Here is a 12,840-nt window from a genome sequence, read left to right on the forward strand (position 1 = left end):
TTAATTTCCTCTGGAAACTAGGATACCACTAATGGGTAATTGGTGATGCCCAGAAAGGAAGCTCAACCAGTGCAATGTGGTTGAGGCAAAGGATGAAAAAAATAACCTTAATGTGGTTTGAAAGAATAGAACTGATTATCCCAGAAAACTTTCAGGAAGTCAGGTGGGATCAGTCACTCTTCCTCTTTACAAAAATAATGTAAGCATTTAAAACCTGTTTTATTTCTCATATATTTATTTATTTAGTTGATATCATTTTTCGGTACATATTACTTAATTGTTGGCATACAAAACCCTCTTTTACCAAACAGTCTCTATGTTAGAAAGAAAAATGAAGATTTGCCATGTGCTTTATTTCAATTTGGAGGTGGAATGTTGGATTTTGCTGACTCTATGCAAGTTCCTATCCAGAGCCTAGCTCCACAACTGGTAGCTCAGCTGACAATCCTCTGCCAGTCACCCATTCTCACCTACCCAACATAATCATCACTTTTTGCCCCTTGCTTCTCCACAGTTCATTGATGCAAGCAAGAGAAATATCTTCTTAGCTCTTAAAGAATGTTTCAGGCAAAATATTCCTTAAAGGCACTCTTTTTTATTTCAATATACACCAGTCAACCTCCAAATCCCTATCAAACACATGAGAACTTTATTAGCCTTAAATAATTATATTTCAAATATGATATACTCAAGTAGACCGTAAACGCTTCAAAAGCAGCAAGCATATCTTAAATAATGACCACCCATCACCGATAGATCATGGCAAAATGCTAGCAACATTGTAGGAAGTTAGTAGCTATGCCTTAATAGTTTGCCTATCACGTTATGCTTAATCATTTCTTATCTATTTTATTTTGAAACAAAACAATCTCACACTTACAGAAAAGTGTTGGATACTGTAGAAATAACTCTCCTTTTCTTAACAATTCTTTTACTTTTTGAAAGTAAGTTGCCACCAGGATACCCAACCCAATCATCCCTAAATGCTTACTGTCATATTCTACAAATAAGAACATTCTTCCTTATAGTCACAATACTACCACCAAAACCCAGGAAATTAGAACAGATATATCATTGCCGTCTAATTTTCAGTCTTCCAGTCAAGTTTTCCAATTAAACTAATAAAGACAAACAAACAAAAATATAGAAAAACAAACAACAAAGAAACCAACAAGACCTAGTTCAGAATCACACATTGCAATTAGTTGACATATCTCTCCAATCTCCTTCAGTTTGGAATTATTTCCCAGTCTTTGCTGATTTGCAAAGCCTTGACATTTTTGATGTTTTCTCACAATTAGATATCCATTCCATCAGTAATATTGTAGAAATGATGCTGGTTTCTTCACATCAGATTATATTAGTAATTTAGATTTGTCTCATTCCTGTTAGTATTTGCTTTGATCACATTAATAAAGTAGTAACTTTCAGACTTCTCTTTGGTTATGAGAACCTGTTCAAATGGACATAAAATTATTTTGGAAAAAAAATTGGACAGTTAAAATTTCTCTAAGCAAATATGTGTATGTTCACATAAAGCACTTTAATTTAGGTAGTATCTTACCTCAAAATGATACCAAAGACATTTTGCATATATTAGAATAGCAATGAAGAAGACTGTTTCCTGTATACCCCATTCATCATCGCTACCTGAGATTTCTTCATGAAATAATGGAGAGGTTTTGCTGCCAATAGTGGTGATGATGATAGCAGTAGGGGTAAAGGGGGTAGGAGGAATTGGAGTGTGTATGGAATAAAAGATATCTAGATCCACTCCAATATGCCCTTCAAAATGTTTACTGCTTATGTTTGAAATGTAGCCAGTCTCTGTGCCCCTAAGTTGGGTCCTCTGGGCCCTCTTGGAAGCTGCTTTCTCTCCTCCAACATCAGCCTTTCAATTCTGTCTGCTGTGGCAAGAAGGGGGAAGAAAGGAAGATATTACACAGTTTAACTTGTGTGTATTTATTATTATGCTTAAAATTAATGTTGATTGCTCTATCAAATTATATTAAATAATAAATATATACTACATGAAATATATATTACAGTAGATATTAATATATATATAAAATTATATTAATTCCTATCAAATAATGATCACATTTCATAACAGAAGGAAACAGACTAATAAAATTATATTCCCTTCTTGTACTTGACACCATAATAAATCTAAATGGATTAAAGATTTACATATGAAAGTGAAATCACCAGTTTACAAGAGAAGTATAAATGGATATAAGCATAGGGAAGTTCCCACTAAGTGTGACAGGCACAAGAAAAAGATCAATACATCTGACTACATAAAAATTAAAATTTCTTTGTGATGAAATGCATTATCAATAATTAAAAGACAATATAGGAAAATGTTTGCCATGTGTTTGAAAAACAAAAATCTAGCAACCTTATTATGTAGATATAGTTTCAGAAACCAATTTGTAAAAAAATTAACTCAAATTGGAAAGAAAAATGGCCTAAAAATATAAATATGCAATCCCCAGAAGAAAACACAAGTAGCTCATAAACGCGGGCAAAATCTCAGACTCACCAGTAATTAAATATAAAATTTAAGGAATAAAATACTAATCTTAGCCCTCATGTTGTCAGTGATGAATAAAGAAGAATATCCTAGGATGGGTAAAGGTATATATTTTCTAATTTGTCTCTAAACGTGTGTTACCTATATATATTGCTTTAAAAATATTTCAAAATTGTAGAACATTTAATTGGTTGTGAATTGTATGAGTTTTTGTAGGAAACAGAAATAAAAAATTAACTCTTTTGACATTAAAAAGTGGTGTTTGTTTCCATCTACATAACCTGTTCATCCATATTAAGAAAAATAGCTGGTTGAACACAATAGCAAGAACTGTACACTTGCCAGTGATGATTGGTTATATATATCTACATGATAATGGCTATGAAGCGATTAATAATCATGCCTAGGAAATGATGTTCTGCTTAACATGTACTCAGGGAGTATTGTAGTGGTAAAAAAATTAAATACAAATTCCCCTGTTTCTTTGTATTTATTCCAGTGCCAGAATCTTCTGATGACCATGACTTTACAATGCATTTTAGATCCCCTTCAGTAGTCATATTTTCCAGAAGATGTTTGCCCATGATCCGCTATTTACATTTCCATATAAACTTCAACATCATTTGAATCATAATCTTGAAACAAAGATTTTTATCAGAATTGAATTAAATTTATATATTAATTCAAAGAAAATTGACATCTTCCGAAAACAATTGCCCATATCTCAGGTCTTATTTGAGCTTCAAAAAATTTGTGTACAGTTTTATTCATAAAGATATTACATATTTCTTGCTATCCTTAGATACTTTAGTTTTGTTTCTATTATATTTTAACTGATTACTGTCAAATAGAATAAAAAGGTTTTGTAAATTAGTTTTTAAATGGCTTTGTGCAAAAAGCCCTCCATCCACCCAATTGGTTACCCTGAGGTATAGATATACAATCAAAAAATCGAATATTGACAATTTAGCCTGCTTTTTCTTATGATTACACCTCATTTTTGGTTGTTTTCTTCTAATGTCTAAGCAGGCCCTCAAAGGATAGTGCTAGATAGTGATGGTAATGGTGAGATTCATGTCTTATTCTTTATTTTAATGAAAATTCACCCACTGTGATGCAGGTCATGGTTTAGTTTTATTATTCCCATACTATGAAGAAAATATACATGATCATTTCAAAAATTTTTTCAACAGGAATGCTATGAAATTTTATCAGATGTCTTTTATATCGATTGTGTGTCACATGTCTTTATTTAACCTATTAACATGACTAGCTATATAAGTAGTTAAGTAGATTTCCTGATATTAAAACACATTTAATGAATTTTACATAATCATGTTTTATGTTTTTTAATGTAACACTGCATTGTAGTTGCTATAAATGTTGATCATAGAATATATGTTCTTTGCATTGTCTCATTTCTTTGGCACAGTTTCAATGCCCAGGACATTGCACAAAGTTCTTACATGATCGTTTTATGAAATTATTGAGACACAGAAAACTTACCCTGATGAGACCCTAGATTGGCAGTAACATCTTGTTCTATCAGCAAGTTCCTATAAGTCTTGGCCCATTCTTTTACTCTTTGACCATACATTTCAGATGGAGTCTCCATGATACAAATTAATGATCTATTTAGGATAATGAGAGAACTCCTGGATTGAGATGTACTATTTGGTTTATACTGATATGTTCCTTCCAAATTATCCTGGTAGCTTCCAGCAATAAATTTAAAGGAGAACACACTAGTGCCAGTACTCAATATTGGCATAGAAAAATATTTTTATAAACTACTCTGAACGATGAAGAAAAGAAAGTTGGCTAACAACCAAGGCATTGTGTTCCAGAGCTGGAATGTGATTCTGTAATATTTCCATTGTGGTTTTCACTTCTGAGTAATTTGTATAATTTGGAGAGCAGGTCATAAAACTCTATGTGGGGATAGGTTATCCAAGGTAACTTCTCTGTCAAAGGAGAAACAACATTAGTAATCGTAGACTCATAAGAGATTATGTGTTACCAGTCATTAAAGCTAATAAGGAAAATAGAAGATTGTTTCACATTTATGTACATGTGAATTACATATATGTGCATATGTATATATGTGGATATATCACATATATGTATAATAATATGATATATTATTCATTGGTTACAAAGGCACCTTATATACCTAGGCTTAAAATACTCAACTATTAATGTGATATTAGTGAAGAACAAAGAACAACTCAGCCTCATCTAAAAGCTTGTTTTAATAGAAACATTAACTATTTATATTCTGATACTGTTGTGGAAAAGCCTTACCTGCAAAAGAGTGAGCAGAGTTTGAAGGAGGAGATGAGGTTTGAATTAAAGAAATTCATAATTGTATCAATCCAGGACTGTCATTTATTACCCTAGCTTCTCAGGAACCAACAGTTTGTTATTGGATGCGAGGTGTTCTTATTTAAATATAAACATGAGTCTTAGCTGTAATCTGAAAGTTGAGCTGTGGTTAAAATGTGGGTTGAAAACTGTAAACAAGTTGGGTGAAAATAAATGAGGGCTTCTGACAAAGCTGTTTTAGGCATAACTGTAAAGCTGGGCGACTTTGTGTGTGTTCAGTGTTTTTCTCCTCCGGTGCCCTCTCACCATTCACTGGCATCACCATCTGCACTTCAGGTACTTAAATTCACCCCCGAAGCTCTTATTGCTTTATCAAAACCTTCTTCCAGTTTCTTCATTTGGAAGGTGAATGGGATTCCATGTTAATGAAGCTACATCCTACGCAGGCAAATCTGAGCCAGATAACTCTTTAAGGTAATATTAATCATGTTCACACTCTGCAGCAAACCTAGTGCTACCTCTGCAAAGTAAATACATTAATTTCTTATGAAATAACAACAACAAAAAGATGCTCTTGCATTTTAATAGAATTTAAAACTATAAATTAGAAAGCTGTAACTCAAGAGGCTCTTGGGTGGCTCAGCAGGTTAAGTAACCAACTCTTGGTTTCAGTCAAGTCATGATCTCAGGGTCGTGAGATGGAGCCTAGCATCAGGCTCCATGCTGGGCATGGAGACTGCTTAAGAGTCTCTCTCTCCCTCTTGCTCTTCCCCTTTGTTCTCTCTCTCTCTCTCTTTAAAAAGAAAAAAATAATTGTAACTGAAGTGGAGGAAATAAAGGGTTAACTCAGGATGTAGACTTGGTTCTAATAAGGAGGGGTAGGAAGTGTTTAGGGCAGAGTCAGGAATCAGATTCTTGTAGAATTCTTCAAATCCCTTCACATGTTGGTAACTTCATCAACCCATTTTCAAAAAGTTGGATCTATAATTTTATTTTCTTTTGTTTTCATAAGTGTGATAAATATATAGATTCCTCAAGAACAAAACAATAATTATAACTCAAGCTACCCCTTCAAAATTGATAGGAATTTTTTCTATCTTGTGGGTAGAAGCAGTGTGGCAAGTGGCTAACATTTCAACTATCCTGATAACAAATGACCATTCAGGGCAAGAATGAGAAGCCCAATACATTTCTGTTGCTTTATTTCACAGGGAGAGAGAAACAAATATTTTATATCAGTTTTTTTCATATTTTCATGAAGGAACAATTACATTTTTCTAGCATCTTGATAATTTTATCATTCCTGGGAAAATTGAGAGACATAACAAAAGCTGATGTCTTGAAATTATATAATCAAGATGTTCCAGCTCAAAAAAGAACAATACACAATCTTTTGCCCTTCCATAAAGTGGAATCAAATGTTCCTACAACTAGAGAGTATCAGAAACTCTTAAATACAAAATGTGGAATGAAAAAAAAAATTTAAAAAAATGTGGAATGAGGAAGTGAGTTGCTATAAAGAAAGTGGACTCAAAGTGGTATAGAGAGGAGGGCATGCTAAGAAGCATAGGCCACTTAAAAAGGGACCATGAGAATAGTTTAGAAAGGCCCCTTAAAACTAACTTAGGAAGAGTTGACCAGCCATCCAGCTGAATGATTGGAAGAAAGAGTCAAGATGATGCTGAAAATGAAAATATAATAAAGTTTAGAAAATCAAATTAAAAATTCCAATTATTTCCAAATATACTTATTGCCCAAATTATACATTATACATACACTGATATTTGGGGTCATACAACTAATAAGTTTGATGCTTCATTTCAAACTACAACATATTTCTCTCCATTCTCAGTCTATCTTCCAACTCGTTCTATTTTCATCTTTCTTCAATCATCCTGATATTTATCTGCCTTGTCATTCCAAATGAATGCACGCTACAGTCATCTCTGATTGGCTCAAGAATAGTAAGAAGGGAGGAAGTCAATCCAGTTTGGGATCTCTGACTAAAATGTCATTTTCATGGCATTCTTTATTTGAGAGCTTTTAGGAAGTGCAATTCTCAGCATAATGCCAACTGGTTGATCTCTGTTCCATGGAATTCTTCAGGAATGAGATTTGGAAATTCAGGAATACAGCCACATGGCTCGTGTTCCCTTAAGACCATAATGAAAGAGCAATTTGATTTTGGGGTAAGAGAAACCAAAAATAAACTTTCCTACATTCCTATTACTAAGTGTTAATTATTACATTTGGGGGGATATGACTGTTATCACAATAGTGAACTTGCAAGAGGAGAGTGTGAGAAGAAACAGGAGCTGTTCTAAATAAGTAGGCAGAGGATGTTTATGTAGGATATTCTAGCCAAAGGCAAATAGAAGTTTCTCAAAATGTTAAATATGTGCTCAAAACCATAAGAAGGCTGAGAAAGTATTTCCAAATGGAGACTGTGGGAGAGAAGAGTGCTGGACAGAATAGGAGAATAGAGCTAATTTTTTTTTCATTTTTCTTTTGTTTATCTCATTTCATTGAGATTGGGTTACATTTGAGATTTCCCCCCTGTAATGCATGTGCAAGGGAAATTTTCCTCAAATAATCCGTATGCTTTGGATATGATATTCTCAGAACTAAATAGGTTCTTAGGTCCGTGCTGGGTGGGAAGCTGTGCTTCAGAATGCAAGGACACTGAAAGGATTCATCCCACTGAGATAGAATTGATGATTTATCAAGAGACAGGGTTCACTTTCCTCTCCACTTTCTCTTCCACATGGTGAAATCAAACTAGGATTATGGTAAGACTTTTTTTTTCTCTCCTCAATGCAAATGTCAGCAGACAGTGTCAAAAAAACTAATTTCTATATGTGGCCAGCCAGCATAGTTAACCCAGTGGGTTTAGAAGACAGACAGACTTGGAGAATCCTACCGCCATTCTTTATCAGCTGTGGGACTTTGGATAAAGAACTCTACATCTTGGTGCCACAGCATCTCATCTATAGAATGAGAAGAGTAACGATGCTTATCTCCTGTGGCTGTGGTGAGCATTAAGTAAAATGACTTGGAGACAAGTGTTAGACACTGAACTGGTATATCCTAAGTGATCAATAAATGGGAGTTATCAATATTGTTGTTATTATCATTATAATTATGGAATTTGTGTGACTTTAATTATTAAAGTGAGAAATGAACAGTATTTTCCCACATCCCAATTCCTTATTATATTATAGCTTACTTTTTTCCAAGGAACTCAGAATGTTGCATCAATAGAACTTTCTTAATTCTAAGTAGTTTTTATTTAATTGTGAAATATGAACTTTTTGCAGAGGAATATAATTAAAGTTCACTTTATAAGCGTATTTTTTTTATTAAAGGTTTAATAAAAATATTCCTGGTGTTATAAATCTCTAGTTCCAATTTGCAAAAACCGATCAAAAAGCAATTACCATAAAAAGCCAGTCAACAATATGAACTAACATTAATTATCTTTTACCCAATTATAAGTGGGTGATAGATGATTTAATATAAAAATCTTATACTTCTTTTTATCATTTTGTTATCATTCTTTTTATCATTCTGTTATCATTCAGCGACAACCAAATTTAGAGTGTCAGCTCTGTATCATCATTATTTTTTTTAATTCATAATTTTTAAAGATCTAAAGCCTGTTCAGGACATCGATAAATATATGCCAACATTTGTATGTATATATTTTTATATTATATATTAAATATCATATATTTTTTCTAATGTATAAAATAACTTAAAAAGAATCTTTATATTTCTATATGGTTCCTTTACAGAGACAGCTATGGCTCAGATATTTTTAATATATCATCTCTGGATTGTTATAATCTTTCCAATATTTTTACCTCTGGGATTTTCATTAAGAGCTTCAAAACAACTGAGATGTGTATCTCAATTTTTTTCTTGTCTATGATATAGAAGAATAGATAGAAGGAATAAATAGAAGGAATAGAAGGAATAAATAAGTGACTGAGGGATTAGCGAATGAATAAAAGAATATTCTCTTCTAGTGCTCTAAGCCTGTTTATGTCTTAAAATTATTGACTTCCTGACTCTTTCTTGCCCACAGTGGCCCAAGAGACATAAAGAAATATCCATACTCAAGAAGAAACAAATGAAGTAATTCTTGAATTTTTATTTAATTTTAATTTTTTACAATCTACTCCGTTCAGCAATGGTAGTGCTTATCAGAAGGTAGCCATTCACTGAGACAACATTTGCCATCTGTCATAGCACCTCCCACCTCTTGCTCTCCTCAGGTTAGGCTGTTTCCTTGCTTTGCTGCATCTCCCTCAAGGGGATGCTATCTGGTTCAGCCCTGCTTTATCATTTTGCAACACCCAGTGCTTTCCTAACCTATCTTGAATGATTCAAAAATCTATATGTACAAACCCAAAGTCACACATCAGGGAGGTATATGACTTCATTATTCAAAAGTTAAGTAGATGTTAATTCAATTTACCATTACATGATGGCAGTATGTATAGGGATGCGGGGTGGATTAAAATATAGCCAACATTTCTCAGGATACTTTTCATCGTTTTTTTTTTTTTTTTTAAGATTTATATATATTTTTAGAGGGGGGATGCAGGGAGTGGCAGAGGAAGAGAAAATCGTAAGCAGACTCTATGCTGAGTGAGTCTGGAGCCCGGCTTGGAGCTCAGTCTCATAACCCTAAGATCATGACATGTCCAACCAAGAGTTGGACACCTAACTAACTGTACCACCCAGGGACCCCTACTTTTCATCACTTAAATATAGTATGTTCAATTTTCTCTATTCATATATATAGATTCCATCCCTTAGCTAGTTGCTATTGTTATCTACATTTTATTTTCTCATTTAGATAAAGGGTAGAATCCTAAGATTGATATTCCTTTTGATAATAATTGAATGGGCTGCATCTTAGTATTTCATCATTGGTGCTTCTGGGATTCCATGACACAAAGGAAAAAATAGCCACATGGAACATGAAATCCATTTTATTGATAGCTACTGCACACTCAATATGCCTTCTCATGCAAGACTTCTCTGGAAAGACTGGGACTCGGGCTGAACTTGAAAGTGCTGTTTCATTCACTCTTTATTTGAATCAGGAACAATTGGCCTGTAGGTGAGGTTCCTAGTCCATTTACCCAGCTACTCAATGGCTCATGCCGTGCCCCTATGGCAAAGAGGAAAGGAAGGAAAGGCACCTCTGTTTGGATGCTGGAAGCAATGAGTGGCTTGCCTAGCATACCTTTTAATACTTACAGCATGGTAATTCTTCCAAAATCCTGGGGTTTGGTCAATAAAAGTTTCTCCATGGGCAAAATGACCACGTAAGTTAGAAGCATCCTTCCCACACAGCTCACTATTATTAAGTGCATACTAAGTGCCAATCCCAAGTTCTCACCTATCAACTCACTTGCATTATTTTCTTTAATCCTGATAAGAACTCTAAGAGATGAATACTCTCTTATGACTTTTTAACAGATGCAGAAGTTGAGGCTCAGAGAGTTAAACAACTTGACCAAGGTACCATGGTTCATAACCATCAGAACTAGAATTTTCATTCAAGTCTGGCTGACTGTGTGTGCTATTTCTAAACATTATGATGCATGCTCTGTTTGGCCAATGGTTGTCAAGAAACTATGTCGCATGTCATTTTCCTTTTGAATATTTCTACTGTGTCCACACTGGCAAATCCACTACTTTATTTCATCATTTGACAAATACATTGATTAAGGATTTCCTGTTTGACAACTACCACATGAGTCCTCAGGGAACCAAGATTGAGCAAGGAAGAAAAGAATCCTGTTCTGGAATCAATCTGAGAAGACAGGAAAATCAATAAAATAAAACAATAGCATTCAATAATTGTTTTCCCCATAATGGGAAAACACAGGTATCATCTGGGTGCTTAGTAGTAGTACCCTTTGTATCAATCCACTACGCTTGGAATTCATCATTCTTAAGGTTCATAGAATATTGTTTCTTTAAACACTTGAATAACCATGCCAGGTACTGAAATGATATAAAGATGATCTCTTCTCTACAAAAAACAAAAGTTAGTTGATGAAAGAGAAACACAGAACAGCATTCTAGGAGAAATATTAGAAAGGAAAAACAACCAGTTAACGTGAACCAAAAAAAAAAAAAAAAAAAGGAGGTTTTGGTTCTAGAGGTGAAAATGGAAGGCTCTTCCTGATAACTTCTGGATTTCATGCATTTCCTAGAGAAATTGTGTTTAGTAGACATGGGAATCGGGAAATTTACTTTCTATTCCTATCTTGGCCACCAGGAACTTGGTCAAGTAATTTAACCTTCATATACCCTGTTCCTTTGTAAAATGAGAGGACTGTATAAGCAGATCCAAAGTGGGCCTTCTGGCTCTGATGTACCATGATACTAACTATTCAAGAAAGCTGATTAAGTCATCATTGTCACTGTTTCTTCATACAGTGGTTTAAGCTCCAACTACCTTTTTATATAATAAGCTTTCCCTCTGCCTGGATTAGAAATATCCCTACTGAAGCATTTCTGGAACTTCTCAACAAGTCAGTGTCTTAGCATTCCAGGTTGCTTTAGTCTTCACGGTTCCATGTCCTGAAAAATATCTACCTTTCCTATCTTACATGCCACTACTCTATCAAAAATCAACTAATCAAGTAAAAGATAAATATTAGTTCTAATCCACTTAGTAATAAAAACTCCCATTTTTCTAAAAATATAGAAATTCATAGGAATTCTATAAATATTAAAGTTATAAAAACCCTTCATCCCACTTAGATCACAACTGTAAGCACATACAGCTGTATATATCAATCAACCTCAACCAGGGATGGTTTTGCATCCAGGAGACATTGGGTGATATCTGGAGGCATTTTTGGGTATCACACTAAGGGTGCTACTGGCATCTAGAGAGAAGCTGGGAGGGCTGATCAACATCATACCATGCACAGAATAGCCTCCTGCAACAAAAAATTATTCATTCCACAATGTCAATAGTTCTGAGGTTAAGGAACTCTGGTTTAGATGGTACCTGGACTTCTAATAGAAAGCCATTATTCTAGACCATGACAAAATGCATAACAGGTTTCTTCACTCCCCCTGCTCAAGTTTATTATTAAGAAAGTCATGACTCTGTTCTGATGAAGCTCTCCTTCTCCATGCTTGGGCAAAGGTCAATGTTGACTTCTCTTCCTCTCTCCCATCACAATATTCATAAAAGTAACCTGATTGCCAGCATCTTCTACCAGTATAGGACACAGGATGAGAGGGCCAGACCCTCATGAAAGATTCCAGAATAACCAGGGAAACTTTAAGCTGAGAGTATCTTTCCAGCTTCTCAAACCAAGGCAGATCCTGATAGCACTACCAGCTAGAGAGGGTGTCGCAGTAATCAATTTCTATTCCTAGTACCATACTGATTATATTCCTATATAGATTAGTAGTGAAATGCAGAGTCTAGAGTCAGAGGTACCGGGTTCAGATTCTCTCTCTTCTGCTCCCTCTTTTTTTTTTTTTAAGATTTATTTATTTATTCATGAGACACACACACACACACACACACAGAAGCAGAGACACAGGCAGAGGGAGAAGCAGGCTCCCCACAGGGAGCCCAGTGCGGGACTCAATTCTGGATCCCAGGATCACACCCTGAGCCAAAGGCAGACGCTCAACCATTGAGCCACCCAGGGGTTCCTTCTGCTCCCTTTCTGTCTAGTCTTGGACACATGATTGTACTTAATCTCTGCACCCCAATTTCATCATCTTTAAAGAGGGATAATAGGTGTGTCTGGTGGCTCAGTCCATGAAGCATCTGATTATTGATTTCAGCTTAGGTTGTGGTCTCAGGGTTCTGAGATTGAGCCCTATGTCAAGCTCCTTGTTAGGCATGGAGCCTCATTAAAAGTCTTTTTGTCCCCCACCTCCCTCTCTAATAATAATAATAATAATAATAATAATAATAATAATAA

Source organism: Canis aureus, chromosome 24, assembly GCF_053574225.1.
Source record: "Canis aureus isolate CA01 chromosome 24, VMU_Caureus_v.1.0, whole genome shotgun sequence".
NCBI classification, from domain to species: Eukaryota; Metazoa; Chordata; class Mammalia; order Carnivora; family Canidae; genus Canis; species Canis aureus.